Source organism: Azolla caroliniana, unplaced genomic scaffold (genome assembly GCF_043228905.1).
Source record: "Azolla caroliniana isolate FFs.n. ecotype wild unplaced genomic scaffold, voAzoCaro1.0.p SCAF_508, whole genome shotgun sequence".
NCBI classification, from domain to species: Eukaryota; Viridiplantae; Streptophyta; class Polypodiopsida; order Salviniales; family Salviniaceae; genus Azolla; species Azolla caroliniana.
The window spans coordinates 1-22,133 of NW_028230943.1; the positions used below are offsets into that span (position 1 = coordinate 1).

Here is a 22,133-nt window from a genome sequence, read left to right on the forward strand (position 1 = left end):
AGAACAGTACTGGGATGGGTGACCTCCCGGGAAGTCCTGGTGCTGCACCCTTTTTGCTTCGAGTCGTGTTCTTTTCGTGCACAGTACAGGGATGGGTGACCACCCGGGAAGTCCTGGGCACGGGTTGCGTTCTTTTCCCGCCGGAGCCGTTCCCGTGCGCGTGGGCCTCTTGGCATTCGTAGAGGCGGACGAGAGCATAGGATGGGTGACGCGTAATGGGGGGCATTGTCATTCGGTGTGGGTTGAGAGTGTCATCCGTATCAACGAGAGGGCGTAAGAGGCTTTATGGGGTGGGCATGAGTGGCGAGGTTCGAATCCGGGCAGGGGATATATATATGTATATATATATATACATGTAGTCTTTCTCTAGGATCCAAAGCCTTAGCCTTAGCCTTCGCCGGCGCCCGTCGCGCGTGCGGTTGGGACGGTGACGTGGTGGGTCCCTCGATCTTAGTTGTCCTCGTAGAGCATTTTTGTGTAGGTTGGCATAGCATTAGTACCTCGGAACGCAGGGCACTGTCGTGGTGCGGTCATACCAGCGCTAATACACCGGATCCCATCAGAACTCCGCAGTTAAGCGCGCTTGGGCCAGAACAGTACTGGGATGGGTGACCTCCCGGGAAGTCCTGGTGCTGCACCCTTTTTGCTTCGAGTCGTGTTCTTTTCGTGCACAGTACAGGGATGGGTGACCACCCGGGAAGTCCTGGGCACGGGTTGCGTTCTTTTCCCGCCGGAGCCGTTCCCGTGCGCGTGGGCCTCTTGGCATTCGTAGAGGCGGACGAGAGCATAGGATGGGTGACGCGTAATGGGGGGCATTGTCATTCGGTGTGGGTTGAGAGTGTCATCCGTATCAACGAGAGGGCGTAAGAGGCTTTATGGGGTGGGCATGAGTGGCGAGGTTCGAATCCGGGCAGGGGATATATATATGTATATATATATATACATGTAGTCTTTCTCTAGGATCCAAAGCCTTAGCCTTAGCCTTCGCCGGCGCCCGTCGCGCGTGCGGTTGGGACGGTGACGTGGTGGGTCCCTCGATCTTAGTTGTCCTCGTAGAGCATTTTTGTGTAGGTTGGCATAGCATTAGTACCTCGGAACGCAGGGCACTGTCGTGGTGCGGTCATACCAGCGCTAATACACCGGATCCCATCAGAACTCCGCAGTTAAGCGCGCTTGGGCCAGAACAGTACTGGGATGGGTGACCTCCCGGGAAGTCCTGGTGCTGCACCCTTTTTGCTTCGAGTCGTGTTCTTTTCGTGCACAGTACAGGGATGGGTGACCACCCGGGAAGTCCTGGGCACGGGTTGCGTTCTTTTCCCGCCGGAGCCGTTCCCGTGCGCGTGGGCCTCTTGGCATTCGTAGAGGCGGACGAGAGCATAGGATGGGTGACGCGTAATGGGGGGCATTGTCATTCGGTGTGGGTTGAGAGTGTCATCCGTATCAACGAGAGGGCGTAAGAGGCTTTATGGGGTGGGCATGAGTGGCGAGGTTCGAATCCGGGCAGGGGATATATATATGTATATATATATATACATGTAGTCTTTCTCTAGGATCCAAAGCCTTAGCCTTAGCCTTCGCCGGCGCCCGTCGCGCGTGCGGTTGGGACGGTGACGTGGTGGGTCCCTCGATCTTAGTTGTCCTCGTAGAGCATTTTTGTGTAGGTTGGCATAGCATTAGTACCTCGGAACGCAGGGCACTGTCGTGGTGCGGTCATACCAGCGCTAATACACCGGATCCCATCAGAACTCCGCAGTTAAGCGCGCTTGGGCCAGAACAGTACTGGGATGGGTGACCTCCCGGGAAGTCCTGGTGCTGCACCCTTTTTGCTTCGAGTCGTGTTCTTTTCGTGCACAGTACAGGGATGGGTGACCACCCGGGAAGTCCTGGGCACGGGTTGCGTTCTTTTCCCGCCGGAGCCGTTCCCGTGCGGCGTGGGCCTCTTGGCATTCGTAGAGGCGGACGAGAGCATAGGATGGGTGACGCGTAATGGGGGGCATTGTCATTCGGTGTGGGTTGAGAGTGTCATCCGTATCAACGAGAGGGCGTAAGAGGCTTTATGGGGTGGGCATGAGTGGCGAGGTTCGAATCCGGGCAGGGGATATATATATGTATATATATATATACATGTAGTCTTTCTCTAGGATCCAAAGCCTTAGCCTTAGCCTTCGCCGGCGCCCGTCGCGCGTGCGGTTGGGACGGTGACGTGGTGGGTCCTCGATCTTAGTTGTCCTCGTAGAGCATTTTTGTGTAGGTTGGCATAGCATTAGTACCTCGGAACGCAGGGCACTGTCGTGGTGCGGTCATACCAGCGCTAATACACCGGATCCCATCAGAACTCCGCAGTTAAGCGCGCTTGGGCCAGAACAGTACTGGGATGGGTGACCTCCCGGGAAGTCCTGGTGCTGCACCCTTTTTGCTTCGAGTCGTGTTCTTTTCGTGCACAGTACAGGGATGGGTGACCACCCGGGAAGTCCTGGGCACGGGTTGCGTTCTTTTCCCGCCGGAGCCGTTCCCGTGCGCGTGGGCCTCTTGGCATTCGTAGAGGCGGACGAGAGCATAGGATGGGTGACGCGTAATGGGGGGCATTGTCATTCGGTGTGGGTTGAGAGTGTCATCCGTATCAACGAGAGGGCGTAAGAGGCTTTATGGGGTGGGCATGAGTGGCGAGGTTCGAATCCGGGCAGGGGATATATATATGTATATATATATATACATGTAGTCTTTCTCTAGGATCCAAAGCCTTAGCCTTAGCCTTCGCCGGCGCCCGTCGCGCGTGCGGTTGGGACGGTGACGTGGTGGGTCCCTCGATCTTAGTTGTCCTCGTAGAGCATTTTTGTGTAGGTTGGCATAGCATTAGTACCTCGGAACGCAGGGCACTGTCGTGGTGCGGTCATACCAGCGCTAATACACCGGATCCCATCAGAACTCCGCAGTTAAGCGCGCTTGGGCCAGAACAGTACTGGGATGGGTGACCTCCCGGGAAGTCCTGGTGCTGCACCCTTTTTGCTTCGAGTCGTGTTCTTTTCGTGCACAGTACAGGGATGGGTGACCACCCGGGAAGTCCTGGGCACGGGTTGCGTTCTTTTCCCGCCGGAGCCGTTCCCGTGCGCGTGGGCCTCTTGGCATTCGTAGAGGCGGACGAGAGCATAGGATGGGTGACGCGTAATGGGGGGCATTGTCATTCGGTGTGGGTTGAGAGTGTCATCCGTATCAACGAGAGGGCGTAAGAGGCTTTATGGGGTGGGCATGAGTGGCGAGGTTCGAATCCGGGCAGGGGATATATATATGTATATATATATATACATGTAGTCTTTCTCTAGGATCCAAAGCCTTAGCCTTAGCCTTCGCCGGCGCCCGTCGCGCGTGCGGTTGGGACGGTGACGTGGTGGGTCCCTCGATCTTAGTTGTCCTCGTAGAGCATTTTTGTGTAGGTTGGCATAGCATTAGTACCTCGGAACGCAGGGCACTGTCGTGGTGCGGTCATACCAGCGCTAATACACCGGATCCCATCAGAACTCCGCAGTTAAGCGCGCTTGGGCCAGAACAGTACTGGGATGGGTGACCTCCCGGGAAGTCCTGGTGCTGCACCCTTTTTGCTTCGAGTCGTGTTCTTTTCGTGCACAGTACAGGGATGGGTGACCACCCGGGAAGTCCTGGGCACGGGTTGCGTTCTTTTCCCGCCGGAGCCGTTCCCGTGCGCGTGGGCCTCTTGGCATTCGTAGAGGCGGACGAGAGCATAGGATGGGTGACGCGTAATGGGGGGCATTGTCATTCGGTGTGGGTTGAGAGTGTCATCCGTATCAACGAGAGGGCGTAAGAGGCTTTATGGGGTGGGCATGAGTGGCGAGGTTCGAATCCGGGCAGGGGATATATATATGTATATATATATATACATGTAGTCTTTCTCTAGGATCCAAAGCCTTAGCCTTAGCCTTCGCCGGCGCCCGTCGCGCGTGCGGTTGGGACGGTGACGTGGTGGGTCCCTCGATCTTAGTTGTCCTCGTAGAGCATTTTTGTGTAGGTTGGCATAGCATTAGTACCTCGGAACGCAGGGCACTGTCGTGGTGCGGTCATACCAGCGCTAATACACCGGATCCCATCAGAACTCCGCAGTTAAGCGCGCTTGGGCCAGAACAGTACTGGGATGGGTGACCTCCCGGGAAGTCCTGGTGCTGCACCCTTTTTGCTTCGAGTCGTGTTCTTTTCGTGCACAGTACAGGGATGGGTGACCACCCGGGAAGTCCTGGGCACGGGTTGCGTTCTTTTCCCGCCGGAGCCGTTCCCGTGCGCGTGGGCCTCTTGGCATTCGTAGAGGCGGACGAGAGCATAGGATGGGTGACGCGTAATGGGGGGCATTGTCATTCGGTGTGGGTTGAGAGTGTCATCCGTATCAACGAGAGGGCGTAAGAGGCTTTATGGGGTGGGCATGAGTGGCGAGGTTCGAATCCGGGCAGGGGATATATATATGTATATATATATATACATGTAGTCTTTCTCTAGGATCCAAAGCCTTAGCCTTAGCCTTCGCCGGCGCCCGTCGCGCGTGCGGTTGGGACGGTGACGTGGTGGGTCCCTCGATCTTAGTTGTCCTCGTAGAGCATTTTTGTGTAGGTTGGCATAGCATTAGTACCTCGGAACGCAGGGCACTGTCGTGGTGCGGTCATACCAGCGCTAATACACCGGATCCCATCAGAACTCCGCAGTTAAGCGCGCTTGGGCCAGAACAGTACTGGGATGGGTGACCTCCCGGGAAGTCCTGGTGCTGCACCCTTTTTGCTTCGAGTCGTGTTCTTTTCGTGCACAGTACAGGGATGGGTGACCACCCGGGAAGTCCTGGGCACGGGTTGCGTTCTTTTCCCGCCGGAGCCGTTCCCGTGCGCGTGGGCCTCTTGGCATTCGTAGAGGCGGACGAGAGCATAGGATGGGTGACGCGTAATGGGGGGCATTGTCATTCGGTGTGGGTTGAGAGTGTCATCCGTATCAACGAGAGGGCGTAAGAGGCTTTATGGGGTGGGCATGAGTGGCGAGGTTCGAATCCGGGCAGGGGATATATATATGTATATATATATATACATGTAGTCTTTCTCTAGGATCCAAAGCCTTAGCCTTAGCCTTCGCCGGCGCCCGTCGCGCGTGCGGTTGGGACGGTGACGTGGTGGGTCCCTCGATCTTAGTTGTCCTCGTAGAGCATTTTTGTGTAGGTTGGCATAGCATTAGTACCTCGGAACGCAGGGCACTGTCGTGGTGCGGTCATACCAGCGCTAATACACCGGATCCCATCAGAACTCCGCAGTTAAGCGCGCTTGGGCCAGAACAGTACTGGGATGGGTGACCTCCCGGGAAGTCCTGGTGCTGCACCCTTTTTGCTTCGAGTCGTGTTCTTTTCGTGCACAGTACAGGGATGGGTGACCACCCGGGAAGTCCTGGGCACGGGTTGCGTTCTTTTCCCGCCGGAGCCGTTCCCGTGCGCGTGGGCCTCTTGGCATTCGTAGAGGCGGACGAGAGCATAGGATGGGTGACGCGTAATGGGGGGCATTGTCATTCGGTGTGGGTTGAGAGTGTCATCCGTATCAACGAGAGGGCGTAAGAGGCTTTATGGGGTGGGCATGAGTGGCGAGGTTCGAATCCGGGCAGGGGATATATATATGTATATATATATATACATGTAGTCTTTCTCTAGGATCCAAAGCCTTAGCCTTAGCCTTCGCCGGCGCCCGTCGCGCGTGCGGTTGGGACGGTGACGTGGTGGGTCCCTCGATCTTAGTTGTCCTCGTAGAGCATTTTTGTGTAGGTTGGCATAGCATTAGTACCTCGGAACGCAGGGCACTGTCGTGGTGCGGTCATACCAGCGCTAATACACCGGATCCCATCAGAACTCCGCAGTTAAGCGCGCTTGGGCCAGAACAGTACTGGGATGGGTGACCTCCCGGGAAGTCCTGGTGCTGCACCCTTTTTGCTTCGAGTCGTGTTCTTTTCGTGCACAGTACAGGGATGGGTGACCACCCGGGAAGTCCTGGGCACGGGTTGCGTTCTTTTCCCGCCGGAGCCGTTCCCGTGCGCGTGGGCCTCTTGGCATTCGTAGAGGCGGACGAGAGCATAGGATGGGTGACGCGTAATGGGGGGCATTGTCATTCGGTGTGGGTTGAGAGTGTCATCCGTATCAACGAGAGGGCGTAAGAGGCTTTATGGGGTGGGCATGAGTGGCGAGGTTCGAATCCGGGCAGGGGATATATATATGTATATATATATATACATGTAGTCTTTCTCTAGGATCCAAAGCCTTAGCCTTAGCCTTCGCCGGCGCCCGTCGCGCGTGCGGTTGGGACGGTGACGTGGTGGGTCCCTCGATCTTAGTTGTCCTCGTAGAGCATTTTTGTGTAGGTTGGCATAGCATTAGTACCTCGGAACGCAGGGCACTGTCGTGGTGCGGTCATACCAGCGCTAATACACCGGATCCCATCAGAACTCCGCAGTTAAGCGCGCTTGGGCCAGAACAGTACTGGGATGGGTGACCTCCCGGGAAGTCCTGGTGCTGCACCCTTTTTGCTTCGAGTCGTGTTCTTTTCGTGCACAGTACAGGGATGGGTGACCACCCGGGAAGTCCTGGGCACGGGTTGCGTTCTTTTCCCGCCGGAGCCGTTCCCGTGCGCGTGGGCCTCTTGGCATTCGTAGAGGCGGACGAGAGCATAGGATGGGTGACGCGTAATGGGGGGCATTGTCATTCGGTGTGGGTTGAGAGTGTCATCCGTATCAACGAGAGGGCGTAAGAGGCTTTATGGGGTGGGCATGAGTGGCGAGGTTCGAATCCGGGCAGGGGATATATATATGTATATATATATATACATGTAGTCTTTCTCTAGGATCCAAAGCCTTAGCCTTAGCCTTCGCCGGCGCCCGTCGCGCGTGCGGTTGGGACGGTGACGTGGTGGGTCCCTCGATCTTAGTTGTCCTCGTAGAGCATTTTTGTGTAGGTTGGCATAGCATTAGTACCTCGGAACGCAGGGCACTGTCGTGGTGCGGTCATACCAGCGCTAATACACCGGATCCCATCAGAACTCCGCAGTTAAGCGCGCTTGGGCCAGAACAGTACTGGGATGGGTGACCTCCCGGGAAGTCCTGGTGCTGCACCCTTTTTGCTTCGAGTCGTGTTCTTTTCGTGCACAGTACAGGGATGGGTGACCACCCGGGAAGTCCTGGGCACGGGTTGCGTTCTTTTCCCGCCGGAGCCGTTCCCGTGCGCGTGGGCCTCTTGGCATTCGTAGAGGCGGACGAGAGCATAGGATGGGTGACGCGTAATGGGGGGCATTGTCATTCGGTGTGGGTTGAGAGTGTCATCCGTATCAACGAGAGGGCGTAAGAGGCTTTATGGGGTGGGCATGAGTGGCGAGGTTCGAATCCGGGCAGGGGATATATATATGTATATATATATATACATGTAGTCTTTCTCTAGGATCCAAAGCCTTAGCCTTAGCCTTCGCCGGCGCCCGTCGCGCGTGCGGTTGGGACGGTGACGTGGTGGGTCCCTCGATCTTAGTTGTCCTCGTAGAGCATTTTTGTGTAGGTTGGCATAGCATTAGTACCTCGGAACGCAGGGCACTGTCGTGGTGCGGTCATACCAGCGCTAATACACCGGATCCCATCAGAACTCCGCAGTTAAGCGCGCTTGGGCCAGAACAGTACTGGGATGGGTGACCTCCCGGGAAGTCCTGGTGCTGCACCCTTTTTGCTTCGAGTCGTGTTCTTTTCGTGCACAGTACAGGGATGGGTGACCACCCGGGAAGTCCTGGGCACGGGTTGCGTTCTTTTCCCGCCGGAGCCGTTCCCGTGCGCGTGGGCCTCTTGGCATTCGTAGAGGCGGACGAGAGCATAGGATGGGTGACGCGTAATGGGGGGCATTGTCATTCGGTGTGGGTTGAGAGTGTCATCCGTATCAACGAGAGGGCGTAAGAGGCTTTATGGGGTGGGCATGAGTGGCGAGGTTCGAATCCGGGCAGGGGATATATATATGTATATATATATATACATGTAGTCTTTCTCTAGGATCCAAAGCCTTAGCCTTAGCCTTCGCCGGCGCCCGTCGCGCGTGCGGTTGGGACGGTGACGTGGTGGGTCCCTCGATCTTAGTTGTCCTCGTAGAGCATTTTTGTGTAGGTTGGCATAGCATTAGTACCTCGGAACGCAGGGCACTGTCGTGGTGCGGTCATACCAGCGCTAATACACCGGATCCCATCAGAACTCCGCAGTTAAGCGCGCTTGGGCCAGAACAGTACTGGGATGGGTGACCTCCCGGGAAGTCCTGGTGCTGCACCCTTTTTGCTTCGAGTCGTGTTCTTTTCGTGCACAGTACAGGGATGGGTGACCACCCGGGAAGTCCTGGGCACGGGTTGCGTTCTTTTCCCGCCGGAGCCGTTCCCGTGCGCGTGGGCCTCTTGGCATTCGTAGAGGCGGACGAGAGCATAGGATGGGTGACGCGTAATGGGGGGCATTGTCATTCGGTGTGGGTTGAGAGTGTCATCCGTATCAACGAGAGGGCGTAAGAGGCTTTATGGGGTGGGCATGAGTGGCGAGGTTCGAATCCGGGCAGGGGATATATATATGTATATATATATATACATGTAGTCTTTCTCTAGGATCCAAAGCCTTAGCCTTAGCCTTCGCCGGCGCCCGTCGCGCGTGCGGTTGGGACGGTGACGTGGTGGGTCCCTCGATCTTAGTTGTCCTCGTAGAGCATTTTTGTGTAGGTTGGCATAGCATTAGTACCTCGGAACGCAGGGCACTGTCGTGGTGCGGTCATACCAGCGCTAATACACCGGATCCCATCAGAACTCCGCAGTTAAGCGCGCTTGGGCCAGAACAGTACTGGGATGGGTGACCTCCCGGGAAGTCCTGGTGCTGCACCCTTTTTGCTTCGAGTCGTGTTCTTTTCGTGCACAGTACAGGGATGGGTGACCACCCGGGAAGTCCTGGGCACGGGTTGCGTTCTTTTCCCGCCGGAGCCGTTCCCGTGCGCGTGGGCCTCTTGGCATTCGTAGAGGCGGACGAGAGCATAGGATGGGTGACGCGTAATGGGGGGCATTGTCATTCGGTGTGGGTTGAGAGTGTCATCCGTATCAACGAGAGGGCGTAAGAGGCTTTATGGGGTGGGCATGAGTGGCGAGGTTCGAATCCGGGCAGGGGATATATATATGTATATATATATATACATGTAGTCTTTCTCTAGGATCCAAAGCCTTAGCCTTAGCCTTCGCCGGCGCCCGTCGCGCGTGCGGTTGGGACGGTGACGTGGTGGGTCCCTCGATCTTAGTTGTCCTCGTAGAGCATTTTTGTGTAGGTTGGCATAGCATTAGTACCTCGGAACGCAGGGCACTGTCGTGGTGCGGTCATACCAGCGCTAATACACCGGATCCCATCAGAACTCCGCAGTTAAGCGCGCTTGGGCCAGAACAGTACTGGGATGGGTGACCTCCCGGGAAGTCCTGGTGCTGCACCCTTTTTGCTTCGAGTCGTGTTCTTTTCGTGCACAGTACAGGGATGGGTGACCACCCGGGAAGTCCTGGGCACGGGTTGCGTTCTTTTCCCGCCGGAGCCGTTCCCGTGCGCGTGGGCCTCTTGGCATTCGTAGAGGCGGACGAGAGCATAGGATGGGTGACGCGTAATGGGGGGCATTGTCATTCGGTGTGGGTTGAGAGTGTCATCCGTATCAACGAGAGGGCGTAAGAGGCTTTATGGGGTGGGCATGAGTGGCGAGGTTCGAATCCGGGCAGGGGATATATATATGTATATATATATATACATGTAGTCTTTCTCTAGGATCCAAAGCCTTAGCCTTAGCCTTCGCCGGCGCCCGTCGCGCGTGCGGTTGGGACGGTGACGTGGTGGGTCCCTCGATCTTAGTTGTCCTCGTAGAGCATTTTTGTGTAGGTTGGCATAGCATTAGTACCTCGGAACGCAGGGCACTGTCGTGGTGCGGTCATACCAGCGCTAATACACCGGATCCCATCAGAACTCCGCAGTTAAGCGCGCTTGGGCCAGAACAGTACTGGGATGGGTGACCTCCCGGGAAGTCCTGGTGCTGCACCCTTTTTGCTTCGAGTCGTGTTCTTTTCGTGCACAGTACAGGGATGGGTGACCACCCGGGAAGTCCTGGGCACGGGTTGCGTTCTTTTCCCGCCGGAGCCGTTCCCGTGCGCGTGGGCCTCTTGGCATTCGTAGAGGCGGACGAGAGCATAGGATGGGTGACGCGTAATGGGGGGCATTGTCATTCGGTGTGGGTTGAGAGTGTCATCCGTATCAACGAGAGGGCGTAAGAGGCTTTATGGGGTGGGCATGAGTGGCGAGGTTCGAATCCGGGCAGGGGATATATATATGTATATATATATATACATGTAGTCTTTCTCTAGGATCCAAAGCCTTAGCCTTAGCCTTCGCCGGCGCCCGTCGCGCGTGCGGTTGGGACGGTGACGTGGTGGGTCCCTCGATCTTAGTTGTCCTCGTAGAGCATTTTTGTGTAGGTTGGCATAGCATTAGTACCTCGGAACGCAGGGCACTGTCGTGGTGCGGTCATACCAGCGCTAATACACCGGATCCCATCAGAACTCCGCAGTTAAGCGCGCTTGGGCCAGAACAGTACTGGGATGGGTGACCTCCCGGGAAGTCCTGGTGCTGCACCCTTTTTGCTTCGAGTCGTGTTCTTTTCGTGCACAGTACAGGGATGGGTGACCACCCGGGAAGTCCTGGGCACGGGTTGCGTTCTTTTCCCGCCGGAGCCGTTCCCGTGCGCGTGGGCCTCTTGGCATTCGTAGAGGCGGACGAGAGCATAGGATGGGTGACGCGTAATGGGGGGCATTGTCATTCGGTGTGGGTTGAGAGTGTCATCCGTATCAACGAGAGGGCGTAAGAGGCTTTATGGGGTGGGCATGAGTGGCGAGGTTCGAATCCGGGCAGGGGATATATATATGTATATATATATATACATGTAGTCTTTCTCTAGGATCCAAAGCCTTAGCCTTAGCCTTCGCCGGCGCCCGTCGCGCGTGCGGTTGGGACGGTGACGTGGTGGGTCCCTCGATCTTAGTTGTCCTCGTAGAGCATTTTTGTGTAGGTTGGCATAGCATTAGTACCTCGGAACGCAGGGCACTGTCGTGGTGCGGTCATACCAGCGCTAATACACCGGATCCCATCAGAACTCCGCAGTTAAGCGCGCTTGGGCCAGAACAGTACTGGGATGGGTGACCTCCCGGGAAGTCCTGGTGCTGCACCCTTTTTGCTTCGAGTCGTGTTCTTTTCGTGCACAGTACAGGGATGGGTGACCACCCGGGAAGTCCTGGGCACGGGTTGCGTTCTTTTCCCGCCGGAGCCGTTCCCGTGCGCGTGGGCCTCTTGGCATTCGTAGAGGCGGACGAGAGCATAGGATGGGTGACGCGTAATGGGGGGCATTGTCATTCGGTGTGGGTTGAGAGTGTCATCCGTATCAACGAGAGGGCGTAAGAGGCTTTATGGGGTGGGCATGAGTGGCGAGGTTCGAATCCGGGCAGGGGATATATATATGTATATATATATATACATGTAGTCTTTCTCTAGGATCCAAAGCCTTAGCCTTAGCCTTCGCCGGCGCCCGTCGCGCGTGCGGTTGGGACGGTGACGTGGTGGGTCCCTCGATCTTAGTTGTCCTCGTAGAGCATTTTTGTGTAGGTTGGCATAGCATTAGTACCTCGGAACGCAGGGCACTGTCGTGGTGCGGTCATACCAGCGCTAATACACCGGATCCCATCAGAACTCCGTAGTTAAGCGCGCTTGGGCCAGAACAGTACTGGGATGGGTGACCTCCCGGGAAGTCCTGGTGCTGCACCCTTTTTGCTTCGAGTCGTGTTCTTTTCGTGCACAGTACAGGGATGGGTGACCACCCGGGAAGTCCTGGGCACGGGTTGCGTTCTTTTCCCGCCGGAGCCGTTCCCGTGCGCGTGGGCCTCTTGGCATTCGTAGAGGCGGACGAGAGCATAGGATGGGTGACGCGTAATGGGGGGCATTGTCATTCGGTGTGGGTTGAGAGTGTCATCCGTATCAACGAGAGGGCGTAAGAGGCTTTATGGGGTGGGCATGAGTGGCGAGGTTCGAATCCGGGCAGGGGATATATATATGTATATATATATATACATGTAGTCTTTCTCTAGGATCCAAAGCCTTAGCCTTAGCCTTCGCCGGCGCCCGTCGCGCGTGCGGTTGGGACGGTGACGTGGTGGGTCCCTCGATCTTAGTTGTCCTCGTAGAGCATTTTTGTGTAGGTTGGCATAGCATTAGTACCTCGGAACGCAGGGCACTGTCGTGGTGCGGTCATACCAGCGCTAATACACCGGATCCCATCAGAACTCCGCAGTTAAGCGCGCTTGGGCCAGAACAGTACTGGGATGGGTGACCTCCCGGGAAGTCCTGGTGCTGCACCCTTTTTGCTTCGAGTCGTGTTCTTTTCGTGCACAGTACAGGGATGGGTGACCACCCGGGAAGTCCTGGGCACGGGTTGCGTTCTTTTCCCGCCGGAGCCGTTCCCGTGCGCGTGGGCCTCTTGGCATTCGTAGAGGCGGACGAGAGCATAGGATGGGTGACGCGTAATGGGGGGCATTGTCATTCGGTGTGGGTTGAGAGTGTCATCCGTATCAACGAGAGGGCGTAAGAGGCTTTATGGGGTGGGCATGAGTGGCGAGGTTCGAATCCGGGCAGGGGATATATATATGTATATATATATATACATGTAGTCTTTCTCTAGGATCCAAAGCCTTAGCCTTAGCCTTCGCCGGCGCCCGTCGCGCGTGCGGTTGGGACGGTGACGTGGTGGGTCCCTCGATCTTAGTTGTCCTCGTAGAGCATTTTTGTGTAGGTTGGCATAGCATTAGTACCTCGGAACGCAGGGCACTGTCGTGGTGCGGTCATACCAGCGCTAATACACCGGATCCCATCAGAACTCCGCAGTTAAGCGCGCTTGGGCCAGAACAGTACTGGGATGGGTGACCTCCCGGGAAGTCCTGGTGCTGCACCCTTTTTGCTTCGAGTCGTGTTCTTTTCGTGCACAGTACAGGGATGGGTGACCACCCGGGAAGTCCTGGGCACGGGTTGCGTTCTTTTCCCGCCGGAGCCGTTCCCGTGCGCGTGGGCCTCTTGGCATTCGTAGAGGCGGACGAGAGCATAGGATGGGTGACGCGTAATGGGGGGCATTGTCATTCGGTGTGGGTTGAGAGTGTCATCCGTATCAACGAGAGGGCGTAAGAGGCTTTATGGGGTGGGCATGAGTGGCGAGGTTCGAATCCGGGCAGGGGATATATATATGTATATATATATATACATGTAGTCTTTCTCTAGGATCCAAAGCCTTAGCCTTAGCCTTCGCCGGCGCCCGTCGCGCGTGCGGTTGGGACGGTGACGTGGTGGGTCCCTCGATCTTAGTTGTCCTCGTAGAGCATTTTTGTGTAGGTTGGCATAGCATTAGTACCTCGGAACGCAGGGCACTGTCGTGGTGCGGTCATACCAGCGCTAATACACCGGATCCCATCAGAACTCCGCAGTTAAGCGCGCTTGGGCCAGAACAGTACTGGGATGGGTGACCTCCCGGGAAGTCCTGGTGCTGCACCCTTTTTGCTTCGAGTCGTGTTCTTTTCGTGCACAGTACAGGGATGGGTGACCACCCGGGAAGTCCTGGGCACGGGTTGCGTTCTTTTCCCGCCGGAGCCGTTCCCGTGCGCGTGGGCCTCTTGGCATTCGTAGAGGCGGACGAGAGCATAGGATGGGTGACGCGTAATGGGGGGCATTGTCATTCGGTGTGGGTTGAGAGTGTCATCCGTATCAACGAGAGGGCGTAAGAGGCTTTATGGGGTGGGCATGAGTGGCGAGGTTCGAATCCGGGCAGGGGATATATATATGTATATATATATATACATGTAGTCTTTCTCTAGGATCCAAAGCCTTAGCCTTAGCCTTCGCCGGCGCCCGTCGCGCGTGCGGTTGGGACGGTGACGTGGTGGGTCCCTCGATCTTAGTTGTCCTCGTAGAGCATTTTTGTGTAGGTTGGCATAGCATTAGTACCTCGGAACGCAGGGCACTGTCGTGGTGCGGTCATACCAGCGCTAATACACCGGATCCCATCAGAACTCCGCAGTTAAGCGCGCTTGGGCCAGAACAGTACTGGGATGGGTGACCTCCCGGGAAGTCCTGGTGCTGCACCCTTTTTGCTTCGAGTCGTGTTCTTTTCGTGCACAGTACAGGGATGGGTGACCACCCGGGAAGTCCTGGGCACGGGTTGCGTTCTTTTCCCGCCGGAGCCGTTCCCGTGCGCGTGGGCCTCTTGGCATTCGTAGAGGCGGACGAGAGCATAGGATGGGTGACGCGTAATGGGGGGCATTGTCATTCGGTGTGGGTTGAGAGTGTCATCCGTATCAACGAGAGGGCGTAAGAGGCTTTATGGGGTGGGCATGAGTGGCGAGGTTCGAATCCGGGCAGGGGATATATATATGTATATATATATATACATGTAGTCTTTCTCTAGGATCCAAAGCCTTAGCCTTAGCCTTCGCCGGCGCCCGTCGCGCGTGCGGTTGGGACGGTGACGTGGTGGGTCCCTCGATCTTAGTTGTCCTCGTAGAGCATTTTTGTGTAGGTTGGCATAGCATTAGTACCTCGGAACGCAGGGCACTGTCGTGGTGCGGTCATACCAGCGCTAATACACCGGATCCCATCAGAACTCCGCAGTTAAGCGCGCTTGGGCCAGAACAGTACTGGGATGGGTGACCTCCCGGGAAGTCCTGGTGCTGCACCCTTTTTGCTTCGAGTCGTGTTCTTTTCGTGCACAGTACAGGGATGGGTGACCACCCGGGAAGTCCTGGGCACGGGTTGCGTTCTTTTCCCGCCGGAGCCGTTCCCGTGCGCGTGGGCCTCTTGGCATTCGTAGAGGCGGACGAGAGCATAGGATGGGTGACGCGTAATGGGGGGCATTGTCATTCGGTGTGGGTTGAGAGTGTCATCCGTATCAACGAGAGGGCGTAAGAGGCTTTATGGGGTGGGCATGAGTGGCGAGGTTCGAATCCGGGCAGGGGATATATATATGTATATATATATATACATGTAGTCTTTCTCTAGGATCCAAAGCCTTAGCCTTAGCCTTCGCCGGCGCCCGTCGCGCGTGCGGTTGGGACGGTGACGTGGTGGGTCCCTCGATCTTAGTTGTCCTCGTAGAGCATTTTTGTGTAGGTTGGCATAGCATTAGTACCTCGGAACGCAGGGCACTGTCGTGGTGCGGTCATACCAGCGCTAATACACCGGATCCCATCAGAACTCCGCAGTTAAGCGCGCTTGGGCCAGAACAGTACTGGGATGGGTGACCTCCCGGGAAGTCCTGGTGCTGCACCCTTTTTGCTTCGAGTCGTGTTCTTTTCGTGCACAGTACAGGGATGGGTGACCACCCGGGAAGTCCTGGGCACGGGTTGCGTTCTTTTCCCGCCGGAGCCGTTCCCGTGCGCGTGGGCCTCTTGGCATTCGTAGAGGCGGACGAGAGCATAGGATGGGTGACGCGTAATGGGGGGCATTGTCATTCGGTGTGGGTTGAGAGTGTCATCCGTATCAACGAGAGGGCGTAAGAGGCTTTATGGGGTGGGCATGAGTGGCGAGGTTCGAATCCGGGCAGGGGATATATATATGTATATATATATATACATGTAGTCTTTCTCTAGGATCCAAAGCCTTAGCCTTAGCCTTCGCCGGCGCCCGTCGCGCGTGCGGTTGGGACGGTGACGTGGTGGGTCCCTCGATCTTAGTTGTCCTCGTAGAGCATTTTTGTGTAGGTTGGCATAGCATTAGTACCTCGGAACGCAGGGCACTGTCGTGGTGCGGTCATACCAGCGCTAATACACCGGATCCCATCAGAACTCCGCAGTTAAGCGCGCTTGGGCCAGAACAGTACTGGGATGGGTGACCTCCCGGGAAGTCCTGGTGCTGCACCCTTTTTGCTTCGAGTCGTGTTCTTTTCGTGCACAGTACAGGGATGGGTGACCACCCGGGAAGTCCTGGGCACGGGTTGCGTTCTTTTCCCGCCGGAGCCGTTCCCGTGCGCGTGGGCCTCTTGGCATTCGTAGAGGCGGACGAGAGCATAGGATGGGTGACGCGTAATGGGGGGCATTGTCATTCGGTGTGGGTTGAGAGTGTCATCCGTATCAACGAGAGGGCGTAAGAGGCTTTATGGGGTGGGCATGAGTGGCGAGGTTCGAATCCGGGCAGGGGATATATATATGTATATATATATATACATGTAGTCTTTCTCTAGGATCCAAAGCCTTAGCCTTAGCCTTCGCCGGCGCCCGTCGCGCGTGCGGTTGGGACGGTGACGTGGTGGGTCCCTCGATCTTAGTTGTCCTCGTAGAGCATTTTTGTGTAGGTTGGCATAGCATTAGTACCTCGGAACGCAGGGCACTGTCGTGGTGCGGTCATACCAGCGCTAATACACCGGATCCCATCAGAACTCCGCAGTTAAGCGCGCTTGGGCCAGAACAGTACTGGGATGGGTGACCTCCCGGGAAGTCCTGGTGCTGCACCCTTTTTGCTTCGAGTCGTGTTCTTTTCGTGCACAGTACAGGGATGGGTGACCACCCGGGAAGTCCTGGGCACGGGTTGCGTTCTTTTCCCGCCGGAGCCGTTCCCGTGCGCGTGGGCCTCTTGGCATTCGTAGAGGCGGACGAGAGCATAGGATGGGTGACGCGTAATGGGGGGCATTGTCATTCGGTGTGGGTTGAGAGTGTCATCCGTATCAACGAGAGGGCGTAAGAGGCTTTATGGGGTGGGCATGAGTGGCGAGGTTCGAATCCGGGCAGGGGATATATATATGTATATATATATATACATGTAGTCTTTCTCTAGGATCCAAAGCCTTAGCCTTAGCCTTCGCCGGCGCCCGTCGCGCGTGCGGTTGGGACGGTGACGTGGTGGGTCCCTCGATCTTAGTTGTCCTCGTAGAGCATTTTTGTGTAGGTTGGCATAGCATTAGTACCTCGGAACGCAGGGCACTGTCGTGGTGCGGTCATACCAGCGCTAATACACCGGATCCCATCAGAACTCCGCAGTTAAGCGCGCTTGGGCCAGAACAGTACTGGGATGGGTGACCTCCCGGGAAGTCCTGGTGCTGCACCCTTTTTGCTTCGAGTCGTGTTCTTTTCGTGCACAGTACAGGGATGGGTGACCACCCGGGAAGTCCTGGGCACGGGTTGCGTTCTTTTCCCGCCGGAGCCGTTCCCGTGCGCGTGGGCCTCTTGGCATTCGTAGAGGCGGACGAGAGCATAGGATGGGTGACGCGTAATGGGGGGCATTGTCATTCGGTGTGGGTTGAGAGTGTCATCCGTATCAACGAGAGGGCGTAAGAGGCTTTATGGGGTGGGCATGAGTGGCGAGGTTCGAATCCGGGCAGGGGATATATATATGTATATATATATATACATGTAGTCTTTCTCTAGGATCCAAAGCCTTAGCCTTAGCCTTCGCCGGCGCCCGTCGCGCGTGCGGTTGGGACGGTGACGTGGTGGGTCCCTCGATCTTAGTTGTCCTCGTAGAGCATTTTTGTGTAGGTTGGCATAGCATTAGTACCTCGGAACGCAGGGCACTGTCGTGGTGCGGTCATACCAGCGCTAATACACCGGATCCCATCAGAACTCCGCAGTTAAGCGCGCTTGGGCCAGAACAGTACTGGGATGGGTGACCTCCCGGGAAGTCCTGGTGCTGCACCCTTTTTGCTTCGAGTCGTGTTCTTTTCGTGCACAGTACAGGGATGGGTGACCACCCGGGAAGTCCTGGGCACGGGTTGCGTTCTTTTCCCGCCGGAGCCGTTCCCGTGCGCGTGGGCCTCTTGGCATTCGTAGAGGCGGACGAGAGCATAGGATGGGTGACGCGTAATGGGGGGCATTGTCATTCGGTGTGGGTTGAGAGTGTCATCCGTATCAACGAGAGGGCGTAAGAGGCTTTATGGGGTGGGCATGAGTGGCGAGGTTCGAATCCGGGCAGGGGATATATATATGTATATATATATATACATGTAGTCTTTCTCTAGGATCCAAAGCCTTAGCCTTAGCCTTCGCCGGCGCCCGTCGCGCGTGCGGTTGGGACGGTGACGTGGTGGGTCCCTCGATCTTAGTTGTCCTCGTAGAGCATTTTTGTGTAGGTTGGCATAGCATTAGTACCTCGGAACGCAGGGCACTGTCGTGGTGCGGTCATACCAGCGCTAATACACCGGATCCCATCAGAACTCCGCAGTTAAGCGCGCTTGGGCCAGAACAGTACTGGGATGGGTGACCTCCCGGGAAGTCCTGGTGCTGCACCCTTTTTGCTTCGAGTCGTGTTCTTTTCGTGCACAGTACAGGGATGGGTGACCACCCGGGAAGTCCTGGGCACGGGTTGCGTTCTTTTCCCGCCGGAGCCGTTCCCGTGCGCGTGGGCCTCTTGGCATTCGTAGAGGCGGACGAGAGCATAGGATGGGTGACGCGTAATGGGGGGCATTGTCATTCGGTGTGGGTTGAGAGTGTCATCCGTATCAACGAGAGGGCGTAAGAGGCTTTATGGGGTGGGCATGAGTGGCGAGGTTCGAATCCGGGCAGGGGATATATATATGTATATATATATATACATGTAGTCTTTCTCTAGGATCCAAAGCCTTAGCCTTAGCCTTCGCCGGCGCCCGTCGCGCGTGCGGTTGGGACGGTGACGTGGTGGGTCCCTCGATCTTAGTTGTCCTCGTAGAGCATTTTTGTGTAGGTTGGCATAGCATTAGTACCTCGGAACGCAGGGCACTGTCGTGGTGCGGTCATACCAGCGCTAATACACCGGATCCCATCAGAACTCCGCAGTTAAGCGCGCTTGGGCCAGAACAGTACTGGGATGGGTGACCTCCCGGGAAGTCCTGGTGCTGCACCCTTTTTGCTTCGAGTCGTGTTCTTTTCGTGCACAGTACAGGGATGGGTGACCACCCGGGAAGTCCTGGGCACGGGTTGCGTTCTTTTCCCGCCGGAGCCGTTCCCGTGCGCGTGGGCCTCTTGGCATTCGTAGAGGCGGACGAGAGCATAGGATGGGTGACGCGTAATGGGGGGCATTGTCATTCGGTGTGGGTTGAGAGTGTCATCCGTATCAACGAGAGGGCGTAAGAGGCTTTATGGGGTGGGCATGAGTGGCGAGGTTCGAATCCGGGCAGGGGATATATATATGTATATATATATATACATGTAGTCTTTCTCTAGGATCCAAAGCCTTAGCCTTAGCCTTCGCCGGCGCCCGTCGCGCGTGCGGTTGGGACGGTGACGTGGTGGGTCCCTCGATCTTAGTTGTCCTCGTAGAGCATTTTTGTGTAGGTTGGCATAGCATTAGTACCTCGGAACGCAGGGCACTGTCGTGGTGCGGTCATACCAGCGCTAATACACCGGATCCCATCAGAACTCCGCAGTTAAGCGCGCTTGGGCCAGAACAGTACTGGGATGGGTGACCTCCCGGGAAGTCCTGGTGCTGCACCCTTTTTGCTTCGAGTCGTGTTCTTTTCGTGCACAGTACAGGGATGGGTGACCACCCGGGAAGTCCTGGGCACGGGTTGCGTTCTTTTCCCGCCGGAGCCGTTCCCGTGCGCGTGGGCCTCTTGGCATTCGTAGAGGCGGACGAGAGCATAGGATGGGTGACGCGTAATGGGGGGCATTGTCATTCGGTGTGGGTTGAGAGTGTCATCCGTATCAACGAGAGGGCGTAAGAGGCTTTATGGGGTGGGCATGAGTGGCGAGGTTCGAATCCGGGCAGGGGATATATATATGTATATATATATATACATGTAGTCTTTCTCTAGGATCCAAAGCCTTAGCCTTAGCCTTCGCCGGCGCCCGTCGCGCGTGCGGTTGGGACGGTGACGTGGTGGGTCCCTCGATCTTAGTTGTCCTCGTAGAGCATTTTTGTGTAGGTTGGCATAGCATTAGTACCTCGGAACGCAGGGCACTGTCGTGGTGCGGTCATACCAGCGCTAATACACCGGATCCCATCAGAACTCCGCAGTTAAGCGCGCTTGGGCCAGAACAGTACTGGGATGGGTGACCTCCCGGGAAGTCCTGGTGCTGCACCCTTTTTGCTTCGAGTCGTGTTCTTTTCGTGCACAGTACAGGGATGGGTGACCACCCGGGAAGTCCTGGGCACGGGTTGCGTTCTTTTCCCGCCGGAGCCGTTCCCGTGCGCGTGGGCCTCTTGGCATTCGTAGAGGCGGACGAGAGCATAGGATGGGTGACGCGTAATGGGGGGCATTGTCATTCGGTGTGGGTTGAGAGTGTCATCCGTATCAACGAGAGGGCGTAAGAGGCTTTATGGGGTGGGCATGAGTGGCGAGGTTCGAATCCGGGCAGGGGATATATATATGTATATATATATATACATGTAGTCTTTCTCTAGGATCCAAAGCCTTAGCCTTAGCCTTCGCCGGCGCCCGTCGCGCGTGCGGTTGGGACGGTGACGTGGTGGGTCCCTCGATCTTAGTTGTCCTCGTAGAGCATTTTTGTGTAGGTTGGCATAGCATTAGTACCTCGGAACGCAGGGCACTGTCGTGGTGCGGTCATACCAGCGCTAATACACCGGATCCCATCAGAACTCCGCAGTTAAGCGCGCTTGGGCCAGAACAGTACTGGGATGGGTGACCTCCCGGGAAGTCCTGGTGCTGCACCCTTTTTGCTTCGAGTCGTGTTCTTTTCGTGCACAGTACAGGGATGGGTGACCACCCGGGAAGTCCTGGGCACGGGTTGCGTTCTTTTCCCGCCGGAGCCGTTCCCGTGCGCGTGGGCCTCTTGGCATTCGTAGAGGCGGACGAGAGCATAGGATGGGTGACGCGTAATGGGGGGCATTGTCATTCGGTGTGGGTTGAGAGTGTCATCCGTATCAACGAGAGGGCGTAAGAGGCTTTATGGGGTGGGCATGAGTGGCGAGGTTCGAATCCGGGCAGGGGATATATATATGTATATATATATATACATGTAGTCTTTCTCTAGGATCCAAAGCCTTAGCCTTAGCCTTCGCCGGCGCCCGTCGCGCGTGCGGTTGGGACGGTGACGTGGTGGGTCCCTCGATCTTAGTTGTCCTCGTAGAGCATTTTTGTGTAGGTTGGCATAGCATTAGTACCTCGGAACGCAGGGCACTGTCGTGGTGCGGTCATACCAGCGCTAATACACCGGATCCCATCAGAACTCCGCAGTTAAGCGCGCTTGGGCCAGAACAGTACTGGGATGGGTGACCTCCCGGGAAGTCCTGGTGCTGCACCCTTTTTGCTTCGAGTCGTGTTCTTTTCGTGCACAGTACAGGGATGGGTGACCACCCGGGAAGTCCTGGGCACGGGTTGCGTTCTTTTCCCGCCGGAGCCGTTCCCGTGCGCGTGGGCCTCTTGGCATTCGTAGAGGCGGACGAGAGCATAGGATGGGTGACGCGTAATGGGGGGCATTGTCATTCGGTGTGGGTTGAGAGTGTCATCCGTATCAACGAGAGGGCGTAAGAGGCTTTATGGGGTGGGCATGAGTGGCGAGGTTCGAATCCGGGCAGGGGATATATATATGTATATATATATATACATGTAGTCTTTCTCTAGGATCCAAAGCCTTAGCCTTAGCCTTCGCCGGCGCCCGTCGCGCGTGCGGTTGGGACGGTGACGTGGTGGGTCCCTCGATCTTAGTTGTCCTCGTAGAGCATTTTTGTGTAGGTTGGCATAGCATTAGTACCTCGGAACGCAGGGCACTGTCGTGGTGCGGTCATACCAGCGCTAATACACCGGATCCCATCAGAACTCCGCAGTTAAGCGCGCTTGGGCCAGAACAGTACTGGGATGGGTGACCTCCCGGGAAGTCCTGGTGCTGCACCCTTTTTGCTTCGAGTCGTGTTCTTTTCGTGCACAGTACAGGGATGGGTGACCACCCGGGAAGTCCTGGGCACGGGTTGCGTTCTTTTCCCGCCGGAGCCGTTCCCGTGCGCGTGGGCCTCTTGGCATTCGTAGAGGCGGACGAGAGCATAGGATGGGTGACGCGTAATGGGGGGCATTGTCATTCGGTGTGGGTTGAGAGTGTCATCCGTATCAACGAGAGGGCGTAAGAGGCTTTATGGGGTGGGCATGAGTG

The 22,133-nt window shown here is 56.3% G+C and overlaps 37 non-coding genes across 37 annotated transcripts; all 37 read left to right on the top strand.

Moving 5' to 3' along the window:
* The first annotated feature begins 522 nt into the window (after positions 1–522).
* On the top strand, positions 523–641 carry LOC147848083 (5S ribosomal RNA). The gene has a single exon (XR_015532083.1). It is a non-coding gene; the product is annotated as a 5S ribosomal RNA (ribosomal RNA).
* A 471-nt stretch (positions 642–1,112) lies between these two features.
* LOC147848084 (5S ribosomal RNA) lies at positions 1,113–1,231 on the top strand. The gene has a single exon (XR_015532094.1). It is a non-coding gene; the product is annotated as a 5S ribosomal RNA (ribosomal RNA).
* A 471-nt stretch (positions 1,232–1,702) lies between these two features.
* On the top strand, positions 1,703–1,821 carry LOC147848085 (5S ribosomal RNA). The gene has a single exon (XR_015532105.1). It is a non-coding gene; the product is annotated as a 5S ribosomal RNA (ribosomal RNA).
* A 471-nt stretch (positions 1,822–2,292) lies between these two features.
* LOC147848086 (5S ribosomal RNA) lies at positions 2,293–2,411 on the top strand. Its single transcript, XR_015532116.1, has one exon. It is a non-coding gene; the product is annotated as a 5S ribosomal RNA (ribosomal RNA).
* Positions 2,412–2,882: 471 nt separating this feature from the next.
* LOC147848087 (5S ribosomal RNA) lies at positions 2,883–3,001 on the top strand. The gene has a single exon (XR_015532119.1). It is a non-coding gene; the product is annotated as a 5S ribosomal RNA (ribosomal RNA).
* Positions 3,002–3,472: 471 nt separating this feature from the next.
* Positions 3,473–3,591, top strand: LOC147848088 (5S ribosomal RNA). Its single transcript, XR_015532084.1, has one exon. It is a non-coding gene; the product is annotated as a 5S ribosomal RNA (ribosomal RNA).
* A 471-nt stretch (positions 3,592–4,062) lies between these two features.
* LOC147848089 (5S ribosomal RNA) lies at positions 4,063–4,181 on the top strand. Its single transcript, XR_015532085.1, has one exon. It is a non-coding gene; the product is annotated as a 5S ribosomal RNA (ribosomal RNA).
* A 471-nt stretch (positions 4,182–4,652) lies between these two features.
* LOC147848090 (5S ribosomal RNA) lies at positions 4,653–4,771 on the top strand. Its single transcript, XR_015532086.1, has one exon. It is a non-coding gene; the product is annotated as a 5S ribosomal RNA (ribosomal RNA).
* Positions 4,772–5,242: 471 nt separating this feature from the next.
* LOC147848091 (5S ribosomal RNA) lies at positions 5,243–5,361 on the top strand. The gene has a single exon (XR_015532087.1). It is a non-coding gene; the product is annotated as a 5S ribosomal RNA (ribosomal RNA).
* A 471-nt stretch (positions 5,362–5,832) lies between these two features.
* Positions 5,833–5,951, top strand: LOC147848092 (5S ribosomal RNA). Its single transcript, XR_015532088.1, has one exon. It is a non-coding gene; the product is annotated as a 5S ribosomal RNA (ribosomal RNA).
* Positions 5,952–6,422: 471 nt separating this feature from the next.
* LOC147848093 (5S ribosomal RNA) lies at positions 6,423–6,541 on the top strand. The gene has a single exon (XR_015532089.1). It is a non-coding gene; the product is annotated as a 5S ribosomal RNA (ribosomal RNA).
* Positions 6,542–7,012: 471 nt separating this feature from the next.
* LOC147848094 (5S ribosomal RNA) lies at positions 7,013–7,131 on the top strand. The gene has a single exon (XR_015532090.1). It is a non-coding gene; the product is annotated as a 5S ribosomal RNA (ribosomal RNA).
* A 471-nt stretch (positions 7,132–7,602) lies between these two features.
* On the top strand, positions 7,603–7,721 carry LOC147848095 (5S ribosomal RNA). The gene has a single exon (XR_015532091.1). It is a non-coding gene; the product is annotated as a 5S ribosomal RNA (ribosomal RNA).
* A 471-nt stretch (positions 7,722–8,192) lies between these two features.
* LOC147848096 (5S ribosomal RNA) lies at positions 8,193–8,311 on the top strand. Its single transcript, XR_015532092.1, has one exon. It is a non-coding gene; the product is annotated as a 5S ribosomal RNA (ribosomal RNA).
* A 471-nt stretch (positions 8,312–8,782) lies between these two features.
* Positions 8,783–8,901, top strand: LOC147848097 (5S ribosomal RNA). The gene has a single exon (XR_015532093.1). It is a non-coding gene; the product is annotated as a 5S ribosomal RNA (ribosomal RNA).
* A 471-nt stretch (positions 8,902–9,372) lies between these two features.
* Positions 9,373–9,491, top strand: LOC147848098 (5S ribosomal RNA). The gene has a single exon (XR_015532095.1). It is a non-coding gene; the product is annotated as a 5S ribosomal RNA (ribosomal RNA).
* A 471-nt stretch (positions 9,492–9,962) lies between these two features.
* LOC147848099 (5S ribosomal RNA) lies at positions 9,963–10,081 on the top strand. Its single transcript, XR_015532096.1, has one exon. It is a non-coding gene; the product is annotated as a 5S ribosomal RNA (ribosomal RNA).
* Positions 10,082–10,552: 471 nt separating this feature from the next.
* LOC147848100 (5S ribosomal RNA) lies at positions 10,553–10,671 on the top strand. Its single transcript, XR_015532097.1, has one exon. It is a non-coding gene; the product is annotated as a 5S ribosomal RNA (ribosomal RNA).
* A 471-nt stretch (positions 10,672–11,142) lies between these two features.
* Positions 11,143–11,261, top strand: LOC147848101 (5S ribosomal RNA). The gene has a single exon (XR_015532098.1). It is a non-coding gene; the product is annotated as a 5S ribosomal RNA (ribosomal RNA).
* Positions 11,262–11,732: 471 nt separating this feature from the next.
* LOC147848102 (5S ribosomal RNA) lies at positions 11,733–11,851 on the top strand. Its single transcript, XR_015532118.1, has one exon. It is a non-coding gene; the product is annotated as a 5S ribosomal RNA (ribosomal RNA).
* A 471-nt stretch (positions 11,852–12,322) lies between these two features.
* Positions 12,323–12,441, top strand: LOC147848103 (5S ribosomal RNA). Its single transcript, XR_015532099.1, has one exon. It is a non-coding gene; the product is annotated as a 5S ribosomal RNA (ribosomal RNA).
* A 471-nt stretch (positions 12,442–12,912) lies between these two features.
* LOC147848104 (5S ribosomal RNA) lies at positions 12,913–13,031 on the top strand. Its single transcript, XR_015532100.1, has one exon. It is a non-coding gene; the product is annotated as a 5S ribosomal RNA (ribosomal RNA).
* A 471-nt stretch (positions 13,032–13,502) lies between these two features.
* LOC147848105 (5S ribosomal RNA) lies at positions 13,503–13,621 on the top strand. The gene has a single exon (XR_015532101.1). It is a non-coding gene; the product is annotated as a 5S ribosomal RNA (ribosomal RNA).
* A 471-nt stretch (positions 13,622–14,092) lies between these two features.
* Positions 14,093–14,211, top strand: LOC147848106 (5S ribosomal RNA). Its single transcript, XR_015532102.1, has one exon. It is a non-coding gene; the product is annotated as a 5S ribosomal RNA (ribosomal RNA).
* A 471-nt stretch (positions 14,212–14,682) lies between these two features.
* Positions 14,683–14,801, top strand: LOC147848107 (5S ribosomal RNA). Its single transcript, XR_015532103.1, has one exon. It is a non-coding gene; the product is annotated as a 5S ribosomal RNA (ribosomal RNA).
* A 471-nt stretch (positions 14,802–15,272) lies between these two features.
* LOC147848108 (5S ribosomal RNA) lies at positions 15,273–15,391 on the top strand. The gene has a single exon (XR_015532104.1). It is a non-coding gene; the product is annotated as a 5S ribosomal RNA (ribosomal RNA).
* Positions 15,392–15,862: 471 nt separating this feature from the next.
* On the top strand, positions 15,863–15,981 carry LOC147848109 (5S ribosomal RNA). Its single transcript, XR_015532106.1, has one exon. It is a non-coding gene; the product is annotated as a 5S ribosomal RNA (ribosomal RNA).
* A 471-nt stretch (positions 15,982–16,452) lies between these two features.
* LOC147848110 (5S ribosomal RNA) lies at positions 16,453–16,571 on the top strand. Its single transcript, XR_015532107.1, has one exon. It is a non-coding gene; the product is annotated as a 5S ribosomal RNA (ribosomal RNA).
* Positions 16,572–17,042: 471 nt separating this feature from the next.
* LOC147848111 (5S ribosomal RNA) lies at positions 17,043–17,161 on the top strand. Its single transcript, XR_015532108.1, has one exon. It is a non-coding gene; the product is annotated as a 5S ribosomal RNA (ribosomal RNA).
* A 471-nt stretch (positions 17,162–17,632) lies between these two features.
* Positions 17,633–17,751, top strand: LOC147848112 (5S ribosomal RNA). The gene has a single exon (XR_015532109.1). It is a non-coding gene; the product is annotated as a 5S ribosomal RNA (ribosomal RNA).
* A 471-nt stretch (positions 17,752–18,222) lies between these two features.
* On the top strand, positions 18,223–18,341 carry LOC147848113 (5S ribosomal RNA). Its single transcript, XR_015532110.1, has one exon. It is a non-coding gene; the product is annotated as a 5S ribosomal RNA (ribosomal RNA).
* A 471-nt stretch (positions 18,342–18,812) lies between these two features.
* Positions 18,813–18,931, top strand: LOC147848114 (5S ribosomal RNA). Its single transcript, XR_015532111.1, has one exon. It is a non-coding gene; the product is annotated as a 5S ribosomal RNA (ribosomal RNA).
* Positions 18,932–19,402: 471 nt separating this feature from the next.
* Positions 19,403–19,521, top strand: LOC147848115 (5S ribosomal RNA). Its single transcript, XR_015532112.1, has one exon. It is a non-coding gene; the product is annotated as a 5S ribosomal RNA (ribosomal RNA).
* A 471-nt stretch (positions 19,522–19,992) lies between these two features.
* On the top strand, positions 19,993–20,111 carry LOC147848116 (5S ribosomal RNA). The gene has a single exon (XR_015532113.1). It is a non-coding gene; the product is annotated as a 5S ribosomal RNA (ribosomal RNA).
* Positions 20,112–20,582: 471 nt separating this feature from the next.
* On the top strand, positions 20,583–20,701 carry LOC147848117 (5S ribosomal RNA). Its single transcript, XR_015532114.1, has one exon. It is a non-coding gene; the product is annotated as a 5S ribosomal RNA (ribosomal RNA).
* Positions 20,702–21,172: 471 nt separating this feature from the next.
* LOC147848118 (5S ribosomal RNA) lies at positions 21,173–21,291 on the top strand. The gene has a single exon (XR_015532115.1). It is a non-coding gene; the product is annotated as a 5S ribosomal RNA (ribosomal RNA).
* A 471-nt stretch (positions 21,292–21,762) lies between these two features.
* Positions 21,763–21,881, top strand: LOC147848119 (5S ribosomal RNA). Its single transcript, XR_015532117.1, has one exon. It is a non-coding gene; the product is annotated as a 5S ribosomal RNA (ribosomal RNA).
* The last annotated feature ends 252 nt before the right edge of the window (positions 21,882–22,133 follow it).